The following is a 24,050-nucleotide window of genomic DNA, read 5'->3' as shown; positions in this document are numbered from 1 at the left end:
AGTAATGATGAAAAATCTGAAAGGGAAGTTAATGAAACACTCATGTTTACCATTGCTACAAAAAGAATAAAATAACTAGGAATAAACCTACCTAAGGAGACAAAAGACCTGTATGCAGAAAACTATAAGACACTGATGAAAGAAATTAAAGATGATACAAACAGATGGAGAGGTATACCATATTCTTGGATTAGAAGAATCAGCCTTGTGAATATGACTATACTACCCGAAGCAATCTACAGATTCAGGGCAATCCCTATCAAACTCCCAGTGACATTTTTTGGAGAACTAGAACCAAAAATTTCCCAATTTTTATGGCAACACAAAAGACCCCAAATGCCAAATCAATCTTGAGAAAGAAAAATGGAGCTGGAGGAATCAGACTCCCTGACTTCTGACTCTACTACAAAGCTACAGTAATCTAGACAGTATGGTACTGGCACAGAAACAGAAATATAGATCAATGGAACAGGATAGAAAGCCCAGAGATAAACCCACACACATATGGTCACCTTATATTTGATAAAGGATTCAAGAATATACAATGGAGAAAAGACAGCCTCTTCAATAAGTGGTGCTGGGAAAACTGGACAACTACATGTAAAAGCATGAAATTAGAACTCTCCCTAACACTGTATACAAAAATAACCTCGAAATGGATTAAAGACCTAAATGTAAAGCCAGACACTATAATACTCTTAGGGGAAAACATAGGCAGAACGCTGTATGACATAAATCACAGCAAGATCCTTTATGACCCACCTCTTAGTGAAATGGAAATAAAAACAAATATAAATAAATGGGACTTAATGAAACTTTAAAGCTTTTCCACAGCAAAGGAAAACATAAACAAGATGAAAAGACAACCCTCAGAATGGGATAAAATATTGCAAATGAAGCAACTGACAAATGATGAATCTCCAAATTATACAAGCATATCATGCAGCTCCATATCAAAAAAACAAACCCAATACAATAATGGGCAGAAGACCTAAATAGACATTTCTCCAAAGAAGATATACAGATTGCCAACAAACATGAAAGGATGCTCAACATCACTAATCATTAGAGAAATGAAAATCAAAACTACAATGAGGAATCACCTCATACCAGTCAGAATGGCCATCATCAAAAACTCTCCAAACAATAAATGCTGGAGAGGGTGGAGAAAATGGACCCCTCTTTTGCTGTTGGTGGGAATGTAAATTGATACAGCTACTATGGAGAACAGTATGGAGGTTCTTTTAAAAAACTACAAATAGAACTACCATACGACCCTGCAATCCCACTACTGGGCATATACCCTGAGAAAACCATAATTCAAAAAGAGTCATGTACCACAATGTTCATGGCAGCACTATTTACAGTAGTCAGGACGTGGAAGCTACCTAAGTGTCCATTGACAGACGAATGGATAAAGAAAATGTGGTACATATATACAATGGAATATTACTCAGCCATAAGAAGAAACAAAATTGAGTTATTTGTAGTTCGGTGGATGGACCTAGAGACTGTCATACAGAGTGAAGTAAGTCTGAAAGAGAAAAACAAATACCATATGCTAATACATATATATGGAATCTAAAAGAAAAAAAACATGTTTCTGAAGAAGCTACGGTAGGACAGGAATAAAGATGCAGATGTAGAGAATGGAGTTGAGGACACTGGGAGGGGATGGACAAGCTGGGATGAAGTGAGACAGTGGCATGAACATATATACAGTACCAAATGTAAAATAGATAGCTAGTGTGAAGCAGCCACATAGGGCAGGGAGATCAACTCAGTACTTTGTGTCCACCTAGAGGGGTGGGATAGGGAGGGTGGGAGGAAGACGCAAGAGGGAGGAGATATGGGGATATATGTTTATGTATAGCTGATTCACTTTGTTATACAGCAGAAACTAACACACCATTGTAAAGCAGGTGTACTCCAATAAGGATGTTAAAAAAATGTATAATTCCACTCTACAAAGATAACAGACTGTTATTATTGTGGAGTATATCTTTCCATGTTTCCAGTTTCTTCCGTACTTCTCTCTTCTCTCTTTTTATCATAATACCTTAAATATGCTTTTGTTCTCAGCAATATATTACAGGTATCTTTAAGAGACTCAATGCTTTCCTCTTAATATTTACATGAGAATCAATTGCATATATGTACCAGATTTTGTACAAGTTGGTAGGTCATTAGGTTGATTCTCATTTTCACTATTAAAATCCATACTGTAAATAATATCCTTATCTCTAGGATAAATTTTTAGAAGTAAATCTGCTGGCTTAAAGGAAACACACATATTTAAGAGTTTGTTTGTTTTTTTTATTTTGTATCAAGTTGACCTTCAAAGTATGTACAAATTTACACATTTAACAGTGATGCATGAAAGTTACTGTTTCTTCATCATTACCAACAATTAATGTTAATAATTATTTCCATCTTCATCGATATGATAGGCAAAAATTGACACTTTGTTTTATTTTCTTTAATTTCTAATGATGTTGAATATTTTTGTTTCATTTTATATCTACATCTTTTATCCACTTGACATTGATTTTTATATAGACTGTGAGCTAACTTAATTCCTTCCAGATGGCTAGCTGATTATCCCAATACTATTTGTTGAATAATCTTTCCTTTTCCTACTGATCTGGAATCCCATATTCGTCATAAAGTAAATTATATCGTACTTAATTTTTTTTCTCGACTTCCTATTCTATTCCATTTTTCTAGATGCCAGACTGATTGATTCCAGCACCCACTCGTTTAGTTACCCTGACTTCATAATACAACTTTCTACTCCTTTATAGACATTTGTTTTAAAAATTCCCACATTATTCTTGCCTAATTTCATTCCAGAAAACCTATATAATTATTTTTCAATTTCTAAAATAAGTCCTATTGAGATTTTGATCTGTATTTCATCAAATGTATACATTAATTTGTAGAGAATTGTTAACTTTTATATATCGAGTATTTATATTTATAAATATGCTATATTGCACCATTAATTAAAATATTATTTTATTTTCTTATATGCAGTTTTGCTGTTTAAAAATATGTCTTGTTGTAAAATATAAATATCATTATATAGACATTTTTACATGTCAGTCAATAACCATTTAAAAGCAAAAAGTGTGTTGTAGTACACCAAAATGTTAACACTGGGTATTTCTATTTGGTGAATTGTAAGGTATTATTTTATCCTATGAACTTTAAAAACAATTTTATTGATATACCATATAATTGAACCCTTTAAAGTGTACAATTCAATATTTTTTATATGTTCACAGGATTTTGCATCCATCAACATTATGTAATTTTAGAACATTTTCATCACCCCCCAAAAAACTTCATACCCAATAGCACTCACGCCTTATTTAATCGCAACTCCCATATCCCTAGGCAATCAGTAATCTACTTTCTGTGTCTATAGATTTGCCTATTTGGATACTTCATATAAACGATATTATATAATATGCCATCTTTTGTAAGTGTCTTCTTTTATTTAGCCTATGTCTTCAAGGTTCATCTCTGTTGTACCATGTATCAGCATTTCGTTCCTTTTCATGGCTGAATGATAATGTATTGTATGGCTATACCACCTATTATTTATCCATTCATCAGTTGATAGACGTTTGGGTTGTTTTTACTGTATGACTATTATGAATAATGCTACAGTGAGCATTCATTAACAAGTTTTTGTGTGGATGTTTGTTTTCAGTTCTCTTAGGTATATACTTAGGAGTGAAATTGATATGTCCTATGTTTTAACTTTTTGAGGAACTGCCAGACTGTTTTTCAAAGTGGCTGCACCATTTTACATTACCACCAGCAGTATATGAGGGTTCTGATTTCTCCACATCCTCACCAACACTTTTTATCTGTTGTTTTTTATTATACGCATCGTAGTGTGTGTCTTTTCTTTAATGCGCTATAATGCTCACATACTTCTTTTTAATGGCAAACCTCCTATATTCATTAAAGCAAACATTATGACATGGGTACCCTGGAAACTGCAAACAAATGTTGACCTCTGTTTACACAATGTCCTGAATCACTTCTGGATAGGCAGAGATTGAAATATTAAAATGGACATTTTTATAGCCACAGATATGCAATTGTATGTGAGAGAAAATGATATCACAAATTCCAACAATGTTTTCTGACTTTGACTTTTTAAAAGGAAGTTGAGAGTTCCTTCTTTTTAATTTTTAAGTTTTTTATTACTTTTTATTGGAGTATAGTTGCTTTACAATGTTGTGTTAAGTTGAGAGTTCTTAAACTTTTCAGCACCTCTATTAGCACTTCATATTTCCATGAAAGTTTAAAGTTCATTTGCAGAGATTGTGGATTATCATCAATAATCTTATTTTAAACTAATTTTTGCTTCTATCCTCTTATTTTCCTTCCTTTCTCTAATTCATTTCATGGCCAGCACCCAGTTGTCTAACATTTTAAGCAAACAACTATATCACATCACACTTCTTCAAAATAATTATCTTTGTCTTGATTCTGTTACCTCTAATTTGTAGAAAGAGGACAGAGTAAGGGGTTTTATGATGCAGATTACCCAAGTATAGTAAATCCAACTATAGTACTTGAATTGCTATTTAATTCAATGTGTTATAAAGAAATAGCTGTTGCATGTATATTCTATCTATAGTTATCTCCCTATCATCTATCTATCATCTATAATACCTGAGAACTACTGAGATTAGTATAACCTCAGATTATAAATCAATATAAGATTATATTGATTAGCATTTTGTTCATTTTCATATGCTCTGTCTATAAAGTCATCTTAAGGTTTTGAAATATGAATGAGATAAAAGGAGGAGGCATTTTCAAAGTTACTGTAGGTCTGTTTTACCTGGTAGTGGCAGCAACTTCAAATCATCTTCAGGGAAGATGGTTTCTTCTGTTTAGGAAGTATCCAGATGGGCCTTTTAATTATGTAAATACAAAATAGATGCACTTCCAAATGCCTTTAGAGAGACTGTAAAGTCCTGGTAACCTGAATATAATCTCGAGTATTCCAACTTCATCATGCAAATTGCTGTGTTTGCTTGAGATTATGTAGAATTATGTAGATTGCTTTTTGAAAGGGAGATGGAAGTGGAAAAAATAATGTCCTGGGTGCAGACAAATGGCAAAGTGTTTTAACAGATTATATTTATGGAAAGAATGGGTCTTTGGAAGTACTGGGAGACAACACTGACATGGACACTGTAGTGGCAATGAAGACTCCTTTCCAGAAGGCTTTAAGTTAGGGAGACATTGGGTGAGGGTAATTAGAACTGGAAAGGAAACATACTGCTGGCCCTCCTAATAGATAGACTGTAACACAAAGCACCCCTCTGAGTACATGTAGGAATAATTGAGTAATATCCTAGAGGTGAAGGGATTGGGATGAGTCCCAAAGAGTGCAATGGTATGGTTTAGGGCTGTGCTGTCCAATAGAAATTTTGGTAGTAATGGAAAAGTACTAGATTTGTGCTGTCCAGTACAATCTAGTAACCACTAGACACAAGAACACTTGAAATGTGCCTGGTGTGACTGAGGAACCAATTTTAAAATTTAACTTAATTACTTAAAATTTAAATAGCCACATGTAGCTAATTGCTATTTATTGGACAGCACAGGTCTAGAATATTAAAAATAACTGAGATATCAAATACTTAAAAGTAGTAGAAACATGAACATTTCAATTACACATCTAAGACTGAGTCAAAATTGAACCGAAAATGCATCTTTATAGTATAGTCATTGGTGAAAAAAATTTTTAGATATGTCATTCTACACTGCATGTGAAATAAAATTCAAAATCTTTAGCTGAATATACAAGGCTTTCCAAAATTCACTCCGAAGTCATTGTTCCAACCTTAAGTCCAACAGTCTTCTAATACAAAACCCCTGTTGATTAAGCCAATCTGGACTATCTGCCATTTCCAAAGAAATGCAGAAACTGAGGTTTAGAGAGATTAGATTACTTATACTCAGGTTGCAAAGGTGATAGATGTTCAAATCTAGGCATTGTGATTCTAGAGCTCTCTCTCTTATACCAGTTTTCTTATCTTCAAAATAAACATAATAATAGGAACTGCTTCATAAGATTGCTTGAAGATTAATGAGATATTCATATGGCGAGCTTGACTCTCATCTGGTAGACAACAAATGCTCAATGAAAATTAGCTATTACTGTTGATGCTACATTGGCATTGTGGCTTACAATACTTACTAATTGCAGATTATAACATAGAATAAAACAAGAAAATGATTTTTCTTTTTTAAGTCCAATAAACTATTTTTGCTTTTGACCTATATTATCTTGACTAGCATTATGGCATTTACAGAGATTTCAAATAAAAATTAGTTCATGTATTAGTTTTATATCACTCTGGAAACGTTCCACCACCCCAAAGCCACCTGAATTACAAAGAAATGAAATGGCTTAGCAAAGTGCTATGGTGCTGAAATAACATCATTTCAAAGAGTACATTTGTGCATAAACCAAAACAAAAAAACAACAGAATAAATGAAGAAAAGTCAGCCACTGAAAGACATAGTGGACTATAAACAAAAATGGGTCTCAAGCAAGATCATTCCTTTTTATCATGGAAAAAACAAAATATGGAAAGGAGACAATGAAATGCATTTGCAAGAGGCCAGACAAGTAAGGTTATTCAGCTTGTATCTCTACCAGAGATACAGCAGCCTAAATATGCTCTTGAGTATGCATAGTAAAGTTATTATTTGCTTTTGGAAAGTATGTGGCTCTGACCATAAGAAACTGCAGCATAAATATAGGCTTTACTATGAAATATAATTTAAGAATGCTGTCATCAGTTTGGAAATATATTACTAAAATTTTTCCTACAAAAAAGAAGGATTTAAGAACTAACGTAGTTTTCAGGGCTTCCCTGGTGGCGCAGTGGTTGAGAGTCCACCTGCCGATGCAGGGGACACGGGTTTGTGCCCCGGTCCGGGAGGATCCCACATGTCACAGAGCGGCTGGGCCCGTGAGCCATGGCCACTGAGCCTGCGCGTCCAGAGCCTGTGCTCCACAACGGGAGAGGCCACAACAGTGAGAGACCCGCGTACTGCAAAAAAAAAAAAAAAGAAATAATGTAGTTTTCATTGAGATTTTTGTGTTCATGTCAAGCATTCAGAAGGGGAACATATAATATAAAAAGGACATGCACATCAATAGTTTCTAATATTAATTATTTTGAATGTTCCATATGTGTCTTAGAAAATTGAGGCAATGCTTGTGAGATTGTGCTTTATGAATATTGATTGTTTTAATAGTAGAATATAAAATCTAAGAACAAGATGCTCAGTAGGTAAAATCTATAAAATAAATAAATAAACCTACAAAATAAATAAATAAAATCTAAAAACAAGATACCTTGCATGCATGTCATGATTTATTTCCTCAGAGCTTTTCTACTTCTTTACCAATTGGTATAAGGAATTTTATATCTCCCAGATTGCAAGAAAAATAAACCAGACATATTGTTAAGGCTTTCAGAGCTAGACACAAAATTCAATGAACTGATTTTAATCAAAGTTAAACAACTGGATGAATTTCTTGTTACTAACATGTTAATGTTAGTTCTATATTTTTCTAGATATTATAAAATACTATTCTATTTTGTGGATTTAATTGCAGTAGATTCTTGAGTAGAAAATATCAGAGGAGTTATTCAACCTTTATTTTGCAAACTTTTATTATGTAAGGGGTTGGATTAAATCAAGATAATACTTTGTGTAATATTAATTGACTTCCTTGGACTTTTATTTGTAATTTTTTAAAAATAGAAACAGGGTGTAAAGTTTGTTTAATAGTACAGCATTGTAAAGTAAAAGGATTGAAAAGAATCCTTCTTTGGGAGAATTTTGATTTCTATATATTATTTGAAAGCCTGAAGCTATCTGACTTTTCCTTTATGACCTTATTTCCTTTTTTGCAAAGTCTTTCCCCAAGTCTTCCATAAGGCCTCTTAAGATAAATCAAAGGATAACCTAAAGTTAGTCAGTAAGTGCTTTTGACCTTTGGACTAGTGTAACTGCAAATATAAGAAATTTGTTACAATGATACGTTTAGATCAGGTCTAAAAGGTAACATGGTTGAATGTGTTTATTTTTCTTTACAGTTGTGATAGGGTTGAATATTTTTTCTTTAAGCTCTCTGCTTCTATCACATCATATCAGTTGAGAGGATTCAGGGTTTTTAGTACTGAAGGTCAGGCACTACTAAGCACTAAGGGTATTTATTTAACTGAACAGGGAAAGGAGAAAATATCCAATTTAATTCAGACATTTATGACCTCAATTTAGATCCTTATTTTTATGTTCAATCCAAATGTGTTGAATCTAAAATCAAAACAATATACTTTGTTCTGCTTTGGATTAAAATAGGTTGTGCTGGACATGATTTGTAATAGTTTTTTATATGTGTCTCATATCAGCCTACCTCCTGCTAATAGGTTAGTAAGCTTCTATTTCTCTTTACCACTGCAACCAATAAACACTACTATTATAGGAAATATAATACTAATACAAGGCAACCTGCCTTTCATGCTCATCATAAAAAATGTGTAATATGAGCATGCCATGTACACAATCAACCCTTCCATTCTAGGGGAAAAAAGGGAGGAAAGATAATGAATTGGTGCATGGAAGTCTTTGTGACACTAAATGACTCTAATTAATGAGATATTATAATTCAGGGCACAGTAGTAGCCCAACTGTTTGAAATTTCATATTATACTCTATTAAATTTTTAGTTATCTGCTGTTGGTTTGGATATTATCTAAGATTTAGAGTTAGCATTCACAAGGAAGCACCCAAGCATACAAATCTTAAAAAAATAAAAATAAAAACTGCCACAGTACAAGTTGATTTCCCAAGAATGCAAAGAGAATAATTTTCTACAGATGAAGCATACCTTTATGCACTCTACTGAAAATTAGGCATGGTGTTATACATTCATAATATATCTTGTAGCTCTTCAAGTACAAAGAGTGGGTTAGAACTAAAGTATAAATCATATGCTTGTTTTTCGATTGCTTTATCTAATCCTTTATACATATATTAGTCCCATTGTAAAATAGAGATGTGATTTTCCTTTCACAAGTCTAACTAAATCTTCCATTATGCAAATACACATCTGTTCAGAAAGCAAAGCTAAAGAAACAATCCACATTTACTACAAAACAACAAAGATTTCAAGGATATTGGAGTATAATTTTGTTTTTGCTTTGTTTCAGCTGCATCAAGGTTTAATGGTGATGTATTTTACTTCTGTTCTCCAAACAATAAAAAAAAAATTCTTTTAGAGTGTATTGACCACAATAAAGCAACATACTTAAAGATAGTTATTTTAAACAAACCTCAAAGGCAAACTAATTAAGTATATTTTACATATTAGTAACCTATAAAAAGGGAAAGCTAATATAAAATACAGATCTTGAACACACACCTAGCCACCAAATGATTTTACCAATTCCTACTCCCATCAACAGTGAGTTCAATTATAAATGCTGTTCATCGTAAGATTATTTTAAATGAGGCCCCTATAATATTCCACTTTGAGCTTGTTTTGCTTTGGCAAATGTCTAAATCCTTGACTCCACCCTCCTCCTCATGTTACTAGAAATGTTGATTTTTAATTTGGAATTTTCCCTTCTCTTTTCATGAGAAATATAGTTTAGTGATAGGCACTTTAATTAATCAAACAATCAACGTATATATAATTCCTACTATTGTAATTCATTATATTCAAAGAAGACAAAGTAAATAATTTCATTAATGAGTCTAAACAAGGAAAAGGAAGATACATGGAGAACAAAATGTACCTGGAAAATGAGTAAGAGGAGAGCTTTAGAGAGAGTGATCATATTCCCTTTGGGGATACTTGTGTAATGAAGAAATATTGGGTTTTCTTTTCAAAAAATAACCTCTTTATTAAAGGAATTAATTATGTTCCTGAGATCAATTAAGAAGGCAGTTTTATGGATTTAATCAATTGTGTTCTCTATCATTCATTCAAAGAGTATTTATCAAACAGTACACTGTACTAATCCTTAATTTTATCTTTCAGATTTTAACACAAAAATTCAATTTGGTATGAAATGCTATTGTTATAAAAGATATTTGCAGTTAAAGGTACTCTAAAAACTGGATTTCCTGAAAATGTGGGGAAAATTAACTATGTTTTTGATTTTTGAAAAGATCTGAAACATCAATACAAGCAGACTAATTTTACCACATGCCCAAGGAAAGATTTTGTTTTGGTTTGGTTTGGTTTTTTGCAGTACGCAGGTCTCTCACTGTTGTGGCCTCTCCCGTTGCGGAGCACAGGCTCCGGACGCGCAGGCTCAGTGGCCATGGCTCACGGGACCAGCCGCTCCGTGACATGTGGGATCTTCCCGGACTGGGGCATGAACTCGTGTCCCCTGCATCGGCAGGCGGACTCTCAACCACTGTGCCACCAGGGAAGCCCCAAGAAAAGGTTTTAACTACTAAATTCCATTATATATTCAAGATCCAATTTTAAGAAGAGACCAAAAAAACCAATCCAGGCTTATAAAATATTAGGAGTTAATTGTGCACATTACAGAAAGGTGTTTCAACTTCACAAAATAGTAGTGTAGGATTTACATGTACTACTTACTGAATAAACACGTTGTACTATTATTCTCTCTTTCAGTATTAAAACTTTTACATAAAGCAAGTCACACCAGTATCTAAACTTAGAATTAGCTGAAACCCAGACTAACTTCCTGCACCATGCAAGAAATATCATTTGAATGTTACTGACAGTGTTCATTTAACTTTAGCTTTAACACTTTTAGTGCAAGAGAGAATGTTTTGTTTTAGTTTGGTTTCAATTTCTTCATTCTAGTGAGCATCACATTATATGTGTTATATAATTCTGCAGCATTAAATAAACCAAGATTAGGTCCTTTGAGAAACACTAAAATATTTTTGCAACATTTTTGCTAGTGGTATTTCTATGGACAGCAACACCCTCTTTCATTTGGAAAGACCACATTTCTGTTTTACACAAAGACACACACACACACACACACACACACACACACAAATACATATCCCAATAAACAAGTGTTTGAATAAAGACATAGAGACACAGAGATTTAATGAGAGTATTAGGTTTCACATGCTCATGGGTTAGGATCTACTACACCTACAACTCCGATACTTATAAGGCATGCATGTATCTATAAGATTAAATCAGTCTTCTCTGAAGACTGAGTAATTTATCAGCAAAAGTGATAGTAGCCAGGACTGTCCAATTTTTCTAAATCCCCTATTGGAACCACTAGGAGGCATGTCTGTTGGTAAATCTAAAGATCAACAATTGACTTGACCTTGTAAGCCAAGTAAGTAAAATTTTAATTTCAATGGGTCAGAAATTCTATACTGTAACTGATTGAGGACTTTAGTCAAACTTATTCCAGATGCTTCTTGGATAAAATGTTAGGCCAGACAGATTTCTATGCACAGAAAAAAAAATAGGATAGATGAAAAAATAATTTTCATTTTAGTAGGTTTCTCAGCAGTAGTTGCTCAGAAGAGACACACGTTTTATCTAATATAAAAGGGTCAGTGCAGTAGAATATTGCACTTTATTGTATCTCTCCAAAATATGTGTATATTTTTAGGTACAAAAGACTACCTCTATTTGATTTTCCTCTAGAGGGTTTGATTTGGGAAGAATAATGATGAATATAAGCCATTTAACATTGTTTTTGGATTTCTATTTAGAAATGGAACAAGGTCAAGGTTGGTGCACATTCAGAATACAGCAGTAGCAACCAACATTGAATCAAAATTACACTACTTGTCTGATTTTTTTCATCATTGTATCCTAATAATTAATAATGAGTGCATTTTCCCTAATGATTTGCTTAGCCAAATAACTTTAATCATATCATTCTTTCCTCATTTTCTAAGTGTAGATATTTAAAAGCAGTAATATCAATTCTTTGTACTCTAGATGCTTATAGATCTTTGGATCAATGTTGAGGAGGCCTCAAAAATAATGGGCTGGGACTGTGAGTCTAAGAAGGGGTGGAATAAGAAATAGTAAACTATACGAATTCCATTTTATTCTAGCCAATATGTGTATGAAATTATAATTTGAGTATCTTTTATCTGTTAGTTTGCTATCAACTGTTTCTACTTGATCTCAGATTCAGTCACCTTTGTACCAATCATTTGTAAAATCCTTAGAGTTAGGAATGTAATCTATTGTGGTTGGGGTGGAAAGGGGAGTAGAACCAACTTTTATTTAGCATCAAATATGTTTCAAGCGTTTTACAAATATCTCATTTAACTTTCACAACATCCCAGGAAGTGGGGGCTAATCCTATTCCTAATTTACAGGTGAGGAAACTGGCTTAGAGAGATTAAGTCTCTTGCATAAATCCCAAAGTTAACAAGTGAAAGATCTGGAATTGCAAACTTTTCACCCTCACTACAGATTCCATGCTTTTTCATTTTACCTGAAGCTAACTGTCTGATATGGAGATAGAATTTAAAACTTTGACCTTGGAACTTCCCTGGCAGTCCAGTGGTTAAGACTTTGCCTTCCAATGCAGGGGGTGTGGGTTCCATCCCTGACTGAGGAGCTAAGATCCCACATACCTGGGGCCAAAAACCAAAACATAAAAAAGAATCAATATTGTAACAAATTCAATAAAGACTTTAAAAATGGTCCACATCAAAAAAGAATCTTTAAGAAAAAAATAACTTTGACCTTATTAATATCATATTCCTAATTTATTAGACCCTTGCTACTCAAAGTGTAGTCCAAATACCTGTTCACCTGGGAACTTGTTAGAAAAGTAAATTCTTGGGCCCACTCCAGACCTGCTGAAGTTAGAAACTTCATTTGAACAGTTTTAGCAGGCTATTTGTAAGCACATTAGAATTTGAGAAGTGCTATTTTATATAACTTGACTGGACAAATCATGCCCTGCTTCTTGGAAGTATGCAAATATAATAGTGAAGACTCCTTTTCAAGGCCTTTTAAAAATTTATAGCTTGTTTACTTGCTGTTTAAAATAGACGACGTAGGTAGCTGAAATAATTCTAACATTGTGCCTCTGTATAAAAATCACTTTAGGGGCTTCCCTGGTGGCACAGTGGTTGAGAGTCCTCCTGACAATGCAGGGGACACGGGTTCGTGCCCCAGTCCGGGAAGATCCTACATGTCGCGGAGTGGCTGGTCCCGTGAGCCATGGCCACTGAGCCTGTGCGTCTGGAGCCTTGCTCCGCAACGGGAGAGGCCACAACAGTGAGAGGCGCGCGTACTGGAAAAAAAAAAAATCACTTTAACTATCCCTCCCCCACCTTTTAAAAAATTTTTTTAAATTTATTTATTTATTATTCCCTCTGTTTCTGAGGGAATTCTAAGAGTAGACATTGTTTAATTTGTAACAAATTAACCAGTGAACCCATCTGGGCCTGGGACTCTCTGTTTTGGAAGGTTATTAATTATTGATTTGATTTTACTAATAGATACAGGTCTATTCAGATTTTCTGTTCCTTCTTGTGCCAGTTTTATCAAATTGTGTCTTTCAAGGAATTGGTCCATTTCATTCAGTTTATCAAATTTGTGCACCTAGAATTGTTTGTGGTATTCCTTTATTATCTTATTAATGTCCATAGATCTGTGGTAATGTATCCTCTTTCACTTCTGATATTTGCAATTTTTGTCTTCTCTCTTGTTTTATTAGTCAGCCTCTCTAGATGCTTATCAATTTTGAGCTTTTCAGAGAATGAACTTTTGGTTTCGTTGATTTTCACTTTCAAGCTATTTGTGGATTCAAACTGACTCTCCTATAGAAAGCATATGGTTAGGTTTTATTTTTTTAAATCCATTCTTCCTTTTGTGTGTATTTTAAATATATTTTCTTAGTGTGTACTAACAGAGTTACATTTAATATCTAAAATTTACGAAAGGTATAACATTCTAGTTTGAATTGATACCAACTAAGCTTCAGTAGCATTCAAAATACCTGCTCCTAGATAGGTCCACTTCTCCCCCTTTATAGGTCCACTTCTCCCCCTTTATGTTGTCATTGCATCAGTTACATCTTTATTGTTTGATCATTAACATAGATTTAAAATTAGTTTTATACATTTGTATTTTAAATCATGTAGGAAATAAAAACGGGACTTATGAACTATGAATACAATAATACTAACTCTTACCTATATAGTGACCTTTATTTCTTCATATGGTTATTTCTAAAATTAATTAATTAATTAATTTTAACATCTTTATTGGAGTATAGTTGCTTTACAATGATGTGTTAGTTTCTGCATTCTAACAAAGTGAATCAGTTATACATATACGTATGTTCCCATATCTCTTCCCTCTTGCGTTTCCCTCCCTCCCACTCTCCCTATCCCACCCCTCTAGGTGGTCACAAAGCACCGAGCTGATCTCCCTGTGCTATATGGCTGCTTCCCACGAGCTATCTATTTTACGTTTGGTAGTGTATATATGTCCATACCACTCTCTCACTTTGTCACAGCTTACCCTTCCCCCTCCCCATATCCTCAAGTCCATTCTCTAGTAGGTCTGTGTCTTTATTCCTGTCTTACACCTAGGTTCTTCATGAACTTTTTTTTTTCTTAGATTCCATATATATGTGTTAGCATACGGTATTTATTTTTCTCTTTCTGACTTACTTCACTCTGTATGACAGACTGTAGATCCATCCACCTCACTACAAATATCTCAAATTCGTTTCTTTTTATGGCTGAGTAATATTCCATTGTATATATATGCCACATCTTCTTTATCCATTCATCTGATGATGGACACTTAGGTTGCTTCCATGTCCTGCTATTGTGAATAGAGCTGCAATGAACATTTTGGTACATGACTCTTTTTGAATTATGGTTTTCTCAGGGTATATGCCCAGTAGTGGGGTTGCTGGGTCATATGGTAGCTCTATTTGTAGTTTCTTAAGGAACCTACATACTGTTCTCCATAGTGGCTGTATCAATTTACATTTCCACCAACAGTGCAAGAGTGTTCCCTTTTCTCCACACCCTCTCCAGCATTTATTGTTTCTAGAGTTTTTGATGATGGCCATGCTGACCGGTGTGAGATGATATCTCACTGTAGTTTTGATTTGCATTTCTCTAATGATTAATGATGTTTAGCATTCTTTTATGTGTTTGTTGCCAATATGTATATCTTCTTGGGAGAAATGTCTATTTAGGTCTCCTGCCCATTTTTGGATTGGGTTGTTTGGTTTTTTGATATGGAGCTGCATGAGCTGCTTGTAAATCTTGGAGATTAATCCTTTGTCAGTTGCTTCATTTGCACATATTTTCTCCCATTCTGAGGGTTGTCTTTTTGTCTTGTGTATGGTTTCCTTTGCTGTGCAAAAGCTTTGAAGTTTCATTAGGTTCCATTTGTTTATTTTTGTTTTTATTTCCATTTCTCTCGGAGGTGGGTCAGAAAGGATCTTGCTGAGATTAATGTCGTAGAGTGTTCTGCCTCTGTTTTCCTCTAAGAGGTTGATAGTGTCTGGCCTTACATTTAGGTTTTTAATACATTTTGAGTTTATTTTTGTGTGTGGTGTTAGGGAGTGTTCTAATTTCATACTTTTACATGTAGCTGTCCAGTTTTCCCAGCACCACTTATTGAAGAGGCTGTCTTTTCTCCACTGTATATTCTCACCACCTTTATCAAAGATAAGGTGACCATATGTGCGTGGGTTTATATCTGGGCTTTCTATCCTGTTCCATTGATGTATATTTCTGTTTTTGTGCCAGTACCATACTGTCTTGATTACTGTAGCTTTGTAGTATAGTATGAAGTCAGGGAGCCTGATTCCTCCAGCTCCATTTTTCATTCTCAAGATTGCTTTGGCTATTCGGGGTCTTTTGTGTTTCCATACAAATTGTGAAATTTTTTGTTCTAGTTCTGTGAAAAATGCCAGTGGTAGTTTGATAGGGATTGCATTGAATCTGTAGATTGCTTTGGGTAGTATAGTCATTTTCACAATGTTGATTCTTCCAATCCAAGAACATGGTATATCTCTCCATCTATTTGTATCATCTTTACTTGCTTTCATCAGTGTCTTATAATTTTCTGCATACAGGTCTTTTGTCTCCTTAGGTAGGTTTATTCCTAGATATTTTATTCTTTTTTTTGCAGTGGTAAGTGGGAGTGTTTTCTTGATTTCACTTTCAGATATTTCATCATTAGTCTATAGGAATGCCAGAGATTTCTGTGCATTAATTTTGTATCCTGCTACTTTACCAGATTCACTGATTAGCTCTAGTAGTTTTCTGGTAGCATGTTTGGGATTCTCTATGTAGAGTATCATGTCATCTGCAGTCAGTGACAGCTTTACTTCTTCTTTTCCGATTTGGATTCCTTTTATTTCCTTTTCTTCTCTGATTGCTGTGGCTAAAATTTCCAAAACTATGTTGAATAATAGTGGTGAGAGTGGGTAAACTTTTCTTGTTCCTGATCTTACTGGAAATGGTTTCAGTTTTTCACCATTGAGGACGATGTGGGCTGTGGGTTTGTCATATGTGGCCTTTATTATGTTGAGGGAAGTTCCCTCTATGCCTACTTTCTGTAGGGTTTTTATCATAAATGGGTGTTGAATTTTTCGAAAACTTTCTCTGCATCTATTGAGATGATCATATGGTTTTTCTCCTTCAGTTTGTTCATATGGTGTATCACATTGATTGATTTGCATACATTGAAGAGTCCTTGCATTCCTGGGATAAACCCCACTTGATCATGGTGTATGTTCCTTTTAATTTGCTGTTGGATTCTGTTTGCTAGTATTTTGTTGGGGATTTTTGCATCTATATTCATCAGTGATATTGGCCGGTAGTTTTCTTTCTTTGTGACATCTTTGTCTGCTTTTGGTGTCAGGGTGATGGTGGCCTCGTAGAATGAGTTTGGGAGTGTTCCTCCCTCAGCTATATTTTGGAAGAGTTTGAGAAGGATAGGTGTTACTCTTCTGTAAATGTTTGATAGACGTCGCCTGTGAAGCTCTCTGGTCCTGGGATTTTCTTTGTTGGAAGATTTTTAATCACAGTTTCAATTTCAGTGCTTGTGATTGGTCTGTTTATATTTTCTATTTCTTCCTAGTTCAGTCTCAGGAAGTTGTGCTTTTCTAAGAATTTGTCCATTTCTTCCAGGTTGTCCATTTTAGTGGCATAGAGTTGCTTGTAGTAATCTCTCATGATCCTTTGTATTTCTGCAGTGTCAGTTGTTACTTCTCCTTTTTCATTTCTAATTCTATTGATTTCAGTCTTCTTCCTTTTTTTTCTTGATGAGTCTGGCTGGAGGCTTATCAACTTTGTTCATCTTCTCGAAGAACCAGCTTCTAGTTTTATTGATCTTTGCTATCATTTCCTTCATTTCTTTTTCATTTATTTCTGATCTTATCTTTATGATTTCTTTCCTTCTGCTAACTTTGGGGTTTTTTTGTTCTTCTTTCCCTAATTGCTTTAGGTGCAAGGTTAGGTTGTTTATTTGAGATGTTTCCAGTTTCTTAAGGTAGGATTGTATTGCTATAAACTTGCCTCTTAGAACTGCTTTTGCGGCATCCCATAGGTTTTGGATCATCGTGTTTTCATTGTCATTTGTTTCAAGGTATTTTTTGATTTCCTGTTTGATTTCTTCAGTGATCTCTTGGTTATTCTGAAGTGTATTGTTTAGCCCCCATGTGTTTGTATTTTTTACAGATCTTTTCCTGTAATTGATACATAGTCTCATAGCGTTGGGGTTGGAAAAGATACTTGATATGATTTCAATTTTCTTAAATTGACCAAGTCTTGATTTGTTACCCAAGATCTGATCTATCCTGGAGAATTTTCCATGAGCACTTGAGTAAAATGTGTATTCTGTTGTTTTTGGATGGAATTGTCCTATAAATATCAATTAAGTCCATCTTGTTTAATGTATCATTTAAAGCTTGTGTTTCCTTATTTATTTTCACTTTGGATGATCTGTCCATTGGTGAAAGTGGGGTGTTAAAGTCCCCTACTGTGATTGTGTTACTGTCGATTTACCCTTTTATGGCTGCTAGTATTTGCCTTAAGTATTGAGGTGCTCCTATGTTGGGTGCATAAATATTTACAATTGTTATATCTTCTTCTTGGATCGATCCCTTGATCATTATGTAGTGTCCTTCTTTGTCTCTTCTAATAGTCTTTATTTTAAAGTCTATTTTGTCTGATATGAGAATTGCTATTCCTGTTTCCTTTTGGTTTCCATTTGCATGGAATATCATTTTCTATCCCGTCACTTTCAGTCTGTATGTGTTCCTAGGTCTGAAGTTGGTCTCTTGTAGACAGCATATATATGGGTCTTGTTTTTGTATCCATTCAGCCAGTCTGTGTCTTTTGGTGGGAGCATTTACTCCATTATATTTAAGGTAATTATTGATATGTACGTTCCTATTCCCATTTTCTTAATTGTTTTGGTTTTGTTATTGTAGGTCTTTTCCTTCTCTTGTGTTTCTTGCCTAGAGAAGTTCCTTTAGCATTTGTTGTAAAGCTGGTTTGGTGGTGCTGAACTCTTTCAACTTTTACTTGTCTGTAAAGGTTTTAATTTCTCCATCAAATCTGAATGAGATCCTTGCTGGGTAGAGTAATCTTGGTTGTAGGTTTTTCTCCTTCATCACTTTAAATATGTCCTTCCAGTCCCTTCTGGCTTGCAGAGTTTCTGCTGAAAGATCATCTGTTAACCTTATGGAGATTCTCTTGTGTGTTATTTGTTGTTTTCCCCTTGCTGCTTTTAATATGTTTTCTTTGTATTTAATTTTTGATAGTTTGATGAATATGTGTCGTGGCGTGTTTCTCATTGGATTTTTCCTGTATGGGACTCTCTGTGCTTCCTGGACTTGATTAACTATTTCCTTTCCCATATTAGGGAAGTTTTCAACTATAATCTCTGCAAATATTTTCTCCGTCCCTTTCTTTTGCTCTTCCTCTTCTGGGACCCCTATAATTTGAATGTTGGGGCGTTTAATGTTGTCCCAAAGGTCTCTGATACTGTCCTCAATTCTTTTCATTCTTTTTTCTTTATTCTGCTCTGCAGTAGTTATTTCCACTATTTTGTCTTCTAGGTCACTTATCCGTTCTTCTGCCTCAGTTATTCTGCTATTGATCCCTTCTAGAGTATTTTTAATTTCATTTATTGTGTTGTTCATCATTGTTTGTTTCCTCTTTAGTTCTTCTAGGTCCTTGTTAAATGTTTCTTGCATTTTCTCTATTCTATTTCCAAGAATTTGGATCATCTTTACTCTCATTATTCTGAATTCTTTTTCGGGTAGACTGCCTATTTCCTCTTCATTTGTTAAGTCTGGTGGGTTTTTACCTTGCTCCTTTATGTGCTGTGTGTTTTTCTGTCTTCTCATTTTGCTTATCTTACTGAGTTTGGGGTCTCCTTTTTGCAGGCTGCATGTTCGTAGTTCCCGTTGTTTTTGGTGTCTGTCCCCAGTGGCTAAAGTTGGTTCAGTGGGCTGTGTAGGCTTCCTGGTGGAGGGGACTAGTGCCTGTGTTCTGGTGGATGAGGCTGGATCTTGTCTTTCTGGTGGGCAGGTCCCCGTCTGGTGGTGTGTTTTGGGGTGTCTGTGGCCTTATTATGCTTTTAGGCAGCCTCTATGCTAATGGGTGGGGTTGTTTTCCTGTCTTGCTAGTTGTTTGGCATAGGGTGTCCAGCACTGTAGCTTGCTGGTCATTGAGTGAAGCCGGGTCTTGGTGTTGAGATGGTGATCTCTGGGAGATTTTCGCTGTTTGATATTACGTGGAGCTGTGAGGTCTCTTGTGGACCAGTGTCCTGAAGTTGGCTCTCCCACCTCAGAGGCACAGCACTGACTCCTGGCTGGAGCACCAAGAGCCTTTCATCCGCACGGATCAGAATAAAACCGAGGAAAATTAGAAAGAAAGAAAGAAAGATGATAAAGTGAAAGAAAGTAAGATAAAATTAAAGTTATTAAAATAAAAATTTTTAAGAAAAAATTTTTTTAAAAAAGTCAAAAACAACAAGAAAAACAACGAATGGACACAACTGTAGGACAAATGGTGAAAGCAAAGCTATACAGACAAAATCTCACACAGAGGCATACACATACAGACTCACAAAAAGAGGAAAAGGGGGAAAAATGGTATATCTTGCTTTCATAGTCCACCTCCTCTATTTGGGATGATTCGTTGTCTATTCATATATTCCACATATGCAGGGTACATCAAGTTGATTGTAGAGATTTAATCTGCCACTCCTGAGGCTGCTGGGAGAAATTTCCCTTTCTCTTCTTCGTTCACACAAGTCCGGGGGGTTCAGCTTTGGATTTGGCCCCTCCTTGCGTGTAGGTCGCCTGAGTGCGTCTGTTCTTCACTCTCACAGGACGAGGTTAAAAGAGCAGTTGATTGGGGAGCTCTGGCTCACTCAGGCTGCGGGGAGGGAGGGGCACAGAGTGTGGGGCGAGCCTGCGGCGGTAGAGGGCAGTGTGACGTTGCATCGGCCTGAGGCACGCCATGCGTTCTCCCGGGGAAGTTGTCCCTGTATCACGGGACCCTGGCAGTGGTGGGCTGTACAGGGCTGCTCCTTTAATTGGCATTGTTAATCCCCTCTCCTCGCACACCAGGAAACAAAGAGGGAAGAAAAAGTCTCTTGCCCCTTTGGCAGGTTCATACTTTTTCCCTGACTCCCTCCCGGCTAGCCGTGGTGCACTAACCCCTTTAGGCTGTGTTCATGCTGTCAGTCCTCTCCCTGGGATCTGACAGAAGCCCAAGCCTCAGCTCCCAGCCCCCGCCCGCCCCTGCGGGTGAGCAGACAAGCCTCTCGGACTGGTGAGTGCTGTTCCACACCGATCCTCTGTGCGGGAATCTCTCCGCTTTGCCCTCTGCACCCCTGTTGCTGAGCTCTCCTCCACGGCTCCAAAGCTCCCCACCTCTGCCACCCACAATCTCTGCCCGCTAAGGGGCTTCCTAGTTTGTGGAAACTTTTCCTCCTTCACAGCTCCCTCCCAGTGGTGCAGATCCAGTCCCTATTCTTTTGTCTCTGTTTTTTCTTTTTATCTTTTGCCCTACCCAGGTACGTGGGGAGTTTCTTGCCTTTTGGGAGGTCTGAGGTCTTCTGCTAGCATTCATTAGGTGTTGTGTAGGAGTTGTTCCACGTGTAGATGTATTTTTGATGTATGTTTTTGGAGAAAGGTGATCTCCGAGTCTTATTCATCCGTCATCTTCCTTTTTCGTCCCTTCATATGGTTTTGAGTTACTGCCTAGTTTCCTTTTATTTTAACCTGATGTATTTACTTAGCATTTCTTGTAGGGTAAGTTTACTAGTGTTAAACTCTCTCAGCTTTTCTTCATCTGGTTATGTATTAATTCCTCCTTCATTTTTCAAGGATTGCTTTGCCAGATATTGTATTCTTGATTGACAGGTTTTTTTTCTTTCAGTACTTTAAAAATGTCATCCCACTGCATCTGTCCTCTGTGAATTCTGTTGCAAGATCCGATGTTAATTTTATTAAGGATCCCTTGTACATGACAAGTCACTGGATAATTTCAATTCACATATCTTCAAGTTCACTGATTCTTTCTTCTGCCTGCTCAAATATGCTTTTGAAAGCTTCTAGTGAAGTTTCATTTCAATTAATGTACTTTTCATGTCCAGAATTTGTTTGGTTACTTTGTAATTTACATCTCTTTTTTGATATTCTCTACTTGTTTATGCATTGTTCTCGTGATATCCTTTAATTCTTTATTTATATTTTCCTTTAGCTATTTGATTGTATTTGAACAGGTAATTTAAAGTCCTTTTCTACTAAGTCCAATGTGTCTATCTCCTTGGGATAGTTTCTCTTTGAATGGACCATCATTTGTTGGTTCTTTACATACTTTGAATGTTTGGTTGAAAATCACACATTTTGAATTTTATGATTTGATAACTGTGAAATAAGATTCTTCCTTAGTCTTTAATTTTGTTGCTGTAGCTGTTTGTTTAGTGAAGTTTTAAAATCATTTTTGTAATGCCTGTATTATTTGTCATGTGTAGTCTTTGTTAATTTAGTTTGTGTTCACTTTGTGTTTTGACAGAGATTTACTTTAATGCCCATAGCCAAATAAAGGGAGAAAGAGGGGAAAAAATTTTTCAAAATTTCCTAGTCTTTGCAGATTGGTTTTGTGTTAGAGCATTCTTTCGATGTCTAGCTAGATGTTGAAAGAATGCTCTAGCATGGTTATTTACAGTTCCATCTTAGTTCTCACTTCTTGCTTGTACTGAGCCTAATAATCAGTCATAGTTGAAATCTTAGGATCTTCAGGTCTTTTCTGAGCATGCATCCTAACCTGGGCATGCACATGGCTTTCCAAATTTCCTGGTGTATTAGGTATGTCTTCAGTGTTCTAATATTCTAAAGAATCTCTCTCCCTAGCCTTTCTTCCCTGGTTTTTGGTGTATTTATTGTTTGCCTCAGCTGTAATCTGTTGCCTCAGGTGGCAGTGGATTATTCATTTGCCTTTTGCTAATTTGAGGGATGCTCTCTGGGTGCCCACTTTTTTGCCTTGAGAAACTTCTAAGTTAAGTAAAATAAATCAAGCCTTTCAGGTAGTCCTCAGACAGGTTAGAAAACACAAGTACCATGATTAGCAAATAAAATATGCTCTGCTCCCTCTGGAATCAAGGACCAGGGTCCCATCCTGGAGACCTGGGCAGCTGTCTTAAGACTATTCCTATGCAGGAGAGGAGACTGGGTAGGAGCAAGTAAAATATCACAAAGCTTTCCTACCCTTTTTAAGTTGGCTTTTCCTTGATTCCTCATTTGCTTATTTATTGTAAACCTTTGACAGCTTTCCAGAGTTCTAACAAAGTTGATTCTGTTTTACTTGGTTTTCCAGTGTTTTTGTGGAGACAAGGACTCTTGGAGCTACCTATTCTGCCATGTTTGCTGACAACACTCTCAAGATGTTTTTTTTCTTTATTTTTCAGAAGTTTAACTATGATGGGTCTCTGCATGGCTTTGTTTCAGTGTATTCTATTTGGAGTTCACTCAGCTTCTCGAATCTGTAGGTTTTTTATCTTTTTGCTGAAATTGGGAGGTTTTCTGCCATTGTTTCTTTAAATACTCTTTCAGTCCCACTTTGTTTCTCCTCTCATTCTGATGAAATGTTAAATCTTTTCTTTCTTTTTTTTTTTTACTGTTGTGAAGATCATTGTTTTGCTCATTTTTTTCAGTCTGTTTTTTTTCTCTGTCGTTTAGGTTGAATAAATTCTACTGATCCATCTTCAAGTTCACTGTTCACTGATTGTATTTTCTGTCATCTCTAGTCTACTATTGAGTAAAGTTTTTAAAATTTTGGTTATTGTGTTTCTTAGTTCTATAATTTGTAATTGGATTTTTTTTTTTTACAACTTCTGTTTCTTTGCTGGAATTATCTATTTTTATTTTGTTTTAAGAGAATTTGTAATTAATTGTTGAGGCATTTTTATGACTGCTGCTTTAAAATGCTTTTCAGATAATTCTAACATGTGATTCATTTCAGTGTTATCATCAGTTAGTTGGTTTTTTCATTCGTATTAAGATTTTCTTGGTTCTTGGCATAATGAGTGATTTTTAATTGTATCCTGGACATTCTGATTATTATATTAGTGTTTTGATCCTATTTAAAACTTGTTTTAGCAGGTACTGACCCTGTTTAGGTTTAATTGGTAGATTCTGTCCACTTTTGTGGACCTTAGTTCCAATAATAATTTAGTTTTCTGAACTCTTGCAATGTTATCTGGTCTGCATCATTCATCCAAAGCCACCGGGACTGCCACTCAATCCCTGATACTCTGCTATTTATCCATTATCAGGATAAATAAAAACTTAATTTTCCATGTTGCCAAAATGGAAAGAGACTGTTTTCCCCTCACCCTTTTTTCTTTCCTTACAGCCTTTCTATGAGAAACCTAGTGGTTGTGAATATGGATGTGCATTTTTTTTAAATAAATTTATTTATTTATTTATTATTTTTGGCTGAGT

Source organism: Globicephala melas, chromosome X (genome assembly GCF_963455315.2).
Source record: "Globicephala melas chromosome X, mGloMel1.2, whole genome shotgun sequence".
In the NCBI taxonomy this organism is placed as follows: Eukaryota; Metazoa; Chordata; class Mammalia; order Artiodactyla; family Delphinidae; genus Globicephala; species Globicephala melas.
The sequence above is the reverse complement of the archived record's forward strand: the minus strand, read 5'-3'. Positions refer to the sequence as shown.